This window comes from Pelophylax lessonae (assembly GCF_965119305.1).
Source record: "Pelophylax lessonae genome assembly, chromosome: 12".
Lineage (NCBI taxonomy): Eukaryota > Metazoa > Chordata > Amphibia > Anura > Ranidae > Pelophylax > Pelophylax lessonae.
In genome coordinates, this window is record NC_138779.1 from 62162551 (window position 1) to 62169588 (window position 7038).

Sequence of the window (7038 nt, forward strand, 5' to 3'; positions counted from 1 at the left end):
TAATTATAATATACTAAAAGGTACTTCCAAATACCAAAGGGTTAAATCATGTCAAGCCTAAAACGGACCTCGCATTAGAACACAACTTCTGGATATGGTATGATACTATCATATGCATCAAAGAGAGTAAGAGATAACAGTGTCAGGCTGGGTTCACACTGGTGCAAATTGGATGTGGGTCTCCTCGCATCCAATTTGCATGTCAGGAGACTGTGACCGGCTCTCAATGGAGCCTGTTCACACAGCTCCGGGACAGCTGTGGAGCAGTTTGTAGAAGGGTTCTGTGAGTCTTCTGGTCTGTTTCAGGTCCGAATTCAGCCAAAAATTCACCTGAAACGGTAAACAGGGATGCACCGGACCCCTGCTGCGAGCCGCTCCGCACACAGTGTGAACCCAGCCTTACCTTTAATTGTTTGTTACAGCAGCAGGGAGTATGAATGTAACTGTGCAGGCTAACATGAAGCAGATTACTGGAACTATGTTCTGTGGTCTGATGAGACCAAGATAAATTTATTTGGTTCAGATAGTGTCAAGCATGTGTGGCGGCAACCAGGTGAGGAGTACAAAGACAAGTGTGTCTTGCCTACAGTCAAGCATGGTGGTGGGAGTGTCATGGACTGGGGCTTCATGAGTGCTTCCGGCACTAGGGAGCTACAGTTCATTGAGGGAACCATGTATAGCACCATACAAGGTAGGTGCTAGGCAAAGTATAGTGGGCGCTGGCTGCCTAACAACAGGGCCATGATTTTCAGCTGGACTGTCATGTCTCCCAGGTATGGCTATTGAGACTGGGGAGTCTCCCCACTGGCTCCATGAGAGGGTTCTCATTGGGCAGTGGAGGAAGTCCAATCAGTGGCACATTCAGGCTTGTATCTACCCCAGAAAGGCAGATTCTGCCGCACAGGATTCTGGGAGTGGGTATAAGTTTGAAGGGAACACATGACCCAGCGTCTTTGGAGGGAAGCAGAGTCCATGGATGGAGAGTACGGCTGTCTCTCCTCCTGTCAGCAGGATCGGGGGTCCTGGGCGGCTTGCCTGAGTGGACAGAGTGAGCTGAGCTGAGCTGCAGAGAGCATCCGGTGTGCCGAGGACCAGCGGAGTAGAGGGGGGGGTCCAGTTTCAGGAAAGCATTCCCAGTTTGTGAGTACTGTAAACTACCCCTGGGGGTTTGCCTAGCAGAGGGGACCACTCCGGTGAAGGTCCAAGGGATCCAGGAGCCAGTTAGCGCTAAAGAGGGTGCCAGTGTTGACCCTGAAGTGTAGAGGGGGTGCCATGTGAGAGGACCCTGAAGTTTAGAGGGGGTGCCTAGTGAGAGGACCCTGAAGTGTAGAGGGGGTGCCTAGTGAGAGGACCCTGAAGTGTAAAGGGGGCGCCATCGGTTGGGCCCTGAAGAGTTAAAGTGTACAGCGTGCAGTGTGCAGTGTACAGTGTTGAGAGTTGCAGCAGCACAAGCAGTTACAGGAGTTACCTCAGTCAGTGAAGGGCTGGAGGGAGCTGTTCACAGGACTTTTGAGCTAACCAGAGTGTCAAGAGTTAAGTTTCAGTACAGTCCAGGACTTTTTGAGCTAACCAGAGTGTCAAAAGTCAAGTTCAAGTACAAGTTCAGCAAGTCAGTATTTTTCAAGCGCCAGCAAGCGTTGGTCGGCATTCAGTTGGCATCAAGACAGTACTAACAGGCATTTTTCCACAAAGTGTCCCAGTTGTACCTAGTTGAGCCAGAGGAGTATCCCACTCATTCCCTTCTCCCATCCCCATTATCCAATAAACAAAACAAACCAAAGATAAAGGAATGGTCATGGTCTCCAATCTCACACTTGGGTATTCAGCTTAAATGGGCTGAAGGTGTCAATGGCAGACCCACATCAGGCCTAATGCCTGGAAAACCTGCTACACATGAATGCCAACATTTACTGTGACATACTGTAGCAGAGCACAATCCCCCTCCCTTCAGAGACTGGGTCGCAGGGCAGTATTCCAACATGATAATGACCCCAAACACACCTCCAAGACGACCACTGCCTTGTTAAAGAAGCTGAGGGTAAAGGTAATGGACTGGCCAAGCATGTCTCCAGACCTAAACCCTATTGAGCATCTGTGGGGCATCCTCAAATGGAAGGTGGAGGAGTGCAAGGTCTCTAACATCCACCAGCTCTGTGATGTCATCATGGAGGAGAGGAAGAGGACTCCAGTGGCAACCTATAAAGCTCTGGTTAACTTCATACCCAAGAGGGTTAAGGCAGTGCGGGAAAATAATGGTGGCCACACAAAATATTGACACTTTGGTCCCAATTTGGACATTTTAACTTAGGGGTGTACTCACTTTTTTTGCCAGCGGTTTAGACATTAATGGTTGTGTGTTGAGTTATTTTGAGGGGACAGCAAATTTACACGGTTATACAAGCTGTACACTCAGGTGTACTTTTATGAACGGGTGAATTTTTTTCTCTGTTGGCTTCTCTACAGTTCTCCGGGGAAAATTATCACCTCTGGCACCCTTTTTATGAAGCCGAGAACTTCAGTTCTCCCAGGGTGATCAGAGGAGAACTGTTTTCTCGGAGGACTGCCGAGATATGTGTAGAAGTGAATGGGGCATCTGTAATCTCGTGAGACAAAGCGAGATTACAGTAGTATGAAAATCCCTGGCTCTCTTTAACAAGCAGTGATAAATTATCACTGCTGAGTACACAATCCCCACTAAGGTTAATAAATAATAGTCCCCTTACATAAATATATATATATATATATACACTGAATACACACATGCATACATTATATATATATATATATATATATATATATATATATACACATTAAATATATATCTACATGTATGTGTGTATATATATACATGTGTATATATATATACATAAATATGTCAGGGGGACATGATTACTGTGTTGGGGGGTCTGAACGAGGAAGAAGGAAGTCAATAATCTTCCTTTTTCCCCCTCAGTTCTCCCCCGATTCTGTCTTCACTCCCCGCTTCACAAGCTCCAGGCTGGTGAACCCGGGAGTGTGAATTCTGGCCCAGATCGCCAGTGAAGTGCGGGGATCGCAGCTTCATAGCCTGGCTGTTTCTGTGTCAGTCAATGACAGATTCCCATGTGAAGAGATGATCAACGAAGAACATGCTCTCCGCTGATCATTTCTGTTTCATAAACTGAGAATGATCGGAAATGAGCTGTGATCAGCAGGATCACTGCTCATCTCCGTTTCATAAAAGGACACCTCACTACTTTACATTGTAGCAAAGTGGCATTTCTTTAGTGTTGTCACATAACAAGATATAATAAAATATTTACAAAAATGTGAGGGGTGTACTCACTTTTGTGAGATACTGTATATAAACCGTCTCACATCATAACATGTGAAGGTACAAAACTATGAAGACATAAAAAGATGTGACACTTCAACTTGCCTTTAAAAGTAAATAGGTATCTATTTTCTCTGGAGAATTGTGTAACTTCTGACCCTGAAGCCATAAAACCAAATATTTTTTTTTTCTGCACACTCATGAGATTTTCACAGTGAAGATTTTTTATTTAGTTAAATACAACCTCATCTAAAGCTTACATTACCTATTATTGGTGTTCCATGTGCAGCTGGGGGTAATGTTTCTGAGACAATAATAAGGAAGACAGAATAGCCCAGCAATATAGTAATCATAAAGGATATCCTCTCTCCACTGTTTGGAGGTATGTAGAATCCAGCCAAACTTATAATCATGAGGAATATGCTGGGTAGTAGAAGATTTACCACATAGTAGAGTGGGTGTCTCTGAAAAGTGATCTATTACAAGACAAGTACAGAAAAGTAGATGCAATACATGACATTATATACGTCATTATACTGATTACTTTATTATGACTGTAAATCAACACTGTCTATGCACAAAGAAGGTAAGTAGAAAGCAAATAACTAGTCGCCAGTTTTGTTTGTAGGCTCCCTGCAGCTGTCTTTTTCTTCATTATTGATTTACTATTTATTTTTCCACACTGGGTTGATTTATTAAAGGCAAATAGACTGTGCTCTTTGCAAGTGCAGTTGCACTCTGCAAGGTAATTGGCTCCAGAGCTTAGAAAATAAGGGGAAGCTCTGCTGACTTCCATCATCCAATCATGTGCAAGCAAAAATACTTTTGATTTATTTCCTTGCACCAGATTTAGTATTCTTTGCAAAGTGAAGCATCAGTTCATTTACTAAGATCTAGAGCAGGCATGTCCAACCTGAGGCCCGGAACCCCAGGCAATGCGGCCCACTGCCCCCTGACAATTTTTTTTTTTTTTGCTGGGGAGGAAGGAAGTCGGGTTGGGGGCATGGCCACAGCGGCTTCTAAATAATGGTAGGCAGAGGCTGCCTCGGAGGGGGGGGGGGGGGGGAGGCGAGCATGTGCAGTGTTTCTGACTTCTACCACCATGACCACTTCAAATCACTGAAGTGGTCATGGGGGTTAGAGTGTTCCTTTATTAACTCTCAGAAGAAGTAAACCTCTGTATACTGATTCCATTTCAATTGATCATCCTCTAGCTGTGTTAAATTAGTGTGGGGGGGGGGGGGTTTGCGGCGGCGCGGGAAGGGCGCGGCGGCATTTTATTACTTATGTACCTTAACTATAGTATATATGTTATATGCGGCCCGAAAAAATTTCTCTACCCTCAATGTGGCCCAGAGAAACCAAAAGGTTGGACACCCATGATCTAGAGCAAATTCCCTTGCAGAGTGAAACTGCACTGGCAAAGTTCACAGTCTATTTTCTTTTAGTAAATTCACCCCTGTGACTCTGTATGGAGGTGGACATCTTGATTGGGGATCTGGGCTTTGCCCCCCCTGATGACTGGTGATCTGATCGTTGGTAGGGAAATATTCAAAAAAGCAGCAAGAGAGGTTAAGAAATCCACCCCCTTGACTCTGTATAGAGGTGGCCATCTTGATTAAGGATCTGGGCTTTGCCCCCCTGATGACTGGTGATCTGATTGTTGGTAGGGGAATATTCAAATAAACAGCAAGAGAGGTTCAGAAATTCACCCCCTTGACTCTGTATGGAGGTGGCCATCTTGATTGAGGATCTTGACTTTCCCCCCCGATGACTGGTGATCTAATGGTTGGTAGGGGAATATTCAAATAAACAGCAAGAGAGGTTCAGAAATACACTCTGTGACTTTGTATGGAGGTGGCCATCTTGATTGAGGATCTGGGCTTTCCCCCCCTGATGACTGGTAATTTAATGGTTGGTAGGGGAATATTCAAAAAAGCAGCAGGAGAGGTTCAGAAAGCACAGATCCACAACATAAATGAAGACAAAGCATTGCAGATCCTTTGATAACACTTTCTCTTTAACATAGAGAACAGTGTAAATAAATTTAAAAAAATATATTAGGGGACAAATTTACTAACAGACGTACTACTCATATTGCTTCTAACTCATAAAAGCAAGAAAAAAAAAAAGAAAATACAAGAAAAAAAAAGACTGAAATAAAATAAAACCAGTAAAAATGTTCCATTCACTTCTTGTACAAGAATTACAATGACGGGGGGGGGGGGGGGGGGTTGGGGGGTAATCTTTAACTGGGACACTAAGGCATTGGCAACAATAAAAACTTTGTCAGATGTTCTAACCCTTTCCCATTTTACTGAAAAGGTGCTATTGCTTTGGATTTTGTCTGTGTTCTTGATTAAGAACGTTCCATCACTTCCTGCCCTGACCAGAAATGATGGGAAATCTCACGAACAGGGACACAGATTGCAAGGAACAACAAATAGAAGCTTAAAGTGATAGTAAAGTCTTTCTTTTTTCAATAAAAATAACAAGCATGTTATACTTACCTACTCTGTGCAGTTAGATTTGCACAGAGCAGCCCTTATCCTCCTCTTTTTGGGTCCCTTTTTGGCTCTCCTGGCCCCTCCCTCCCTTTAAGTGTCCCCACAGCAAGTAGCTTGTATGGGGGCACCCGAGCCAGGGCTCAGCTCGATGTATCCATTCAGACAAAGAGCTGCAGTTTGGCCCTGTCCCCTCTCTCTCCTCATTGGCTAACTTTGGTTGATAACAGCGGTAGCCAATGGCGCCGCTGCTGTGTTCATAGGCGTGCGCAGGGGATGTGCCAGGTGTGCATGGGCACACCCTAATCACTATGTGCAATGCCAATTTCCCCCTACTGACCGGGTTTCCCCTTGTGTTGGCCCCACAATACTACTGGCTTCCTTCCTCTCCTCTACCCCAATTGCACGAGGGATGTTTCAGGATGGAGAGCGGGGGAATATGTAATTTACCGGCCCCTTCCTTTTCTAAATGAACACACTCACTCACTCACATAGCGGAAGCATAGTAAACTTTGTTTACTATGTTTCAGTTTGTGAATGAACAGGAAGCCGCTAAGCACAGAGCACTTCCTATTGATTCACTGTCCTTTGCAGCTGAGGCTGCGGAAAAGGCATATGTGTTTGAGCTTTGGGGTGCAAACCCTAATGAAATAGGCTGTGCACACCTATGGCTGTGTCTTAGCCAATGAGGAGGAGTCTTGAACAGCTGAGACAGCCATGATGGGCTCAGGTAAGCATTAGGGGGGCTGAGAGGGGCTTCTGCACACAGAAGGTTTTTTTTTTATCTTAATGCATTAAGATAAAAAACCTTCTGACTTTACAACCCCTTTAACCACTGCAGCTCTGGAAGGCTTAACCCCCCTTAATGACCAGGCCATTTTTTGCGATACGGCACTGCGTTGCTTTAACTGAAAATTGCGCGGTCGTGTGATGCTGTACCCAAAAAAAATTGATGTATTTTTTTCCCACAAATAGAGCTTTCTTTTTGTGGTATTTGATCACCTCTGTGGTTTTTATTTGTTTGCGCTATAAACAAAAAAGAACCACAATTTAGAAAAAAATATATATATATATTTTTTACTTTCTATCATAAAACACACCCAATAAAAAAATTTACAGAATCAAATTTTTTCATCAATTTGGGCCAATATGCATTCTGCTATATATTTTTGGTAAAAAAAAAAATCCTAATAAGTGTATTTTAATTGGTTTGCACAAAAG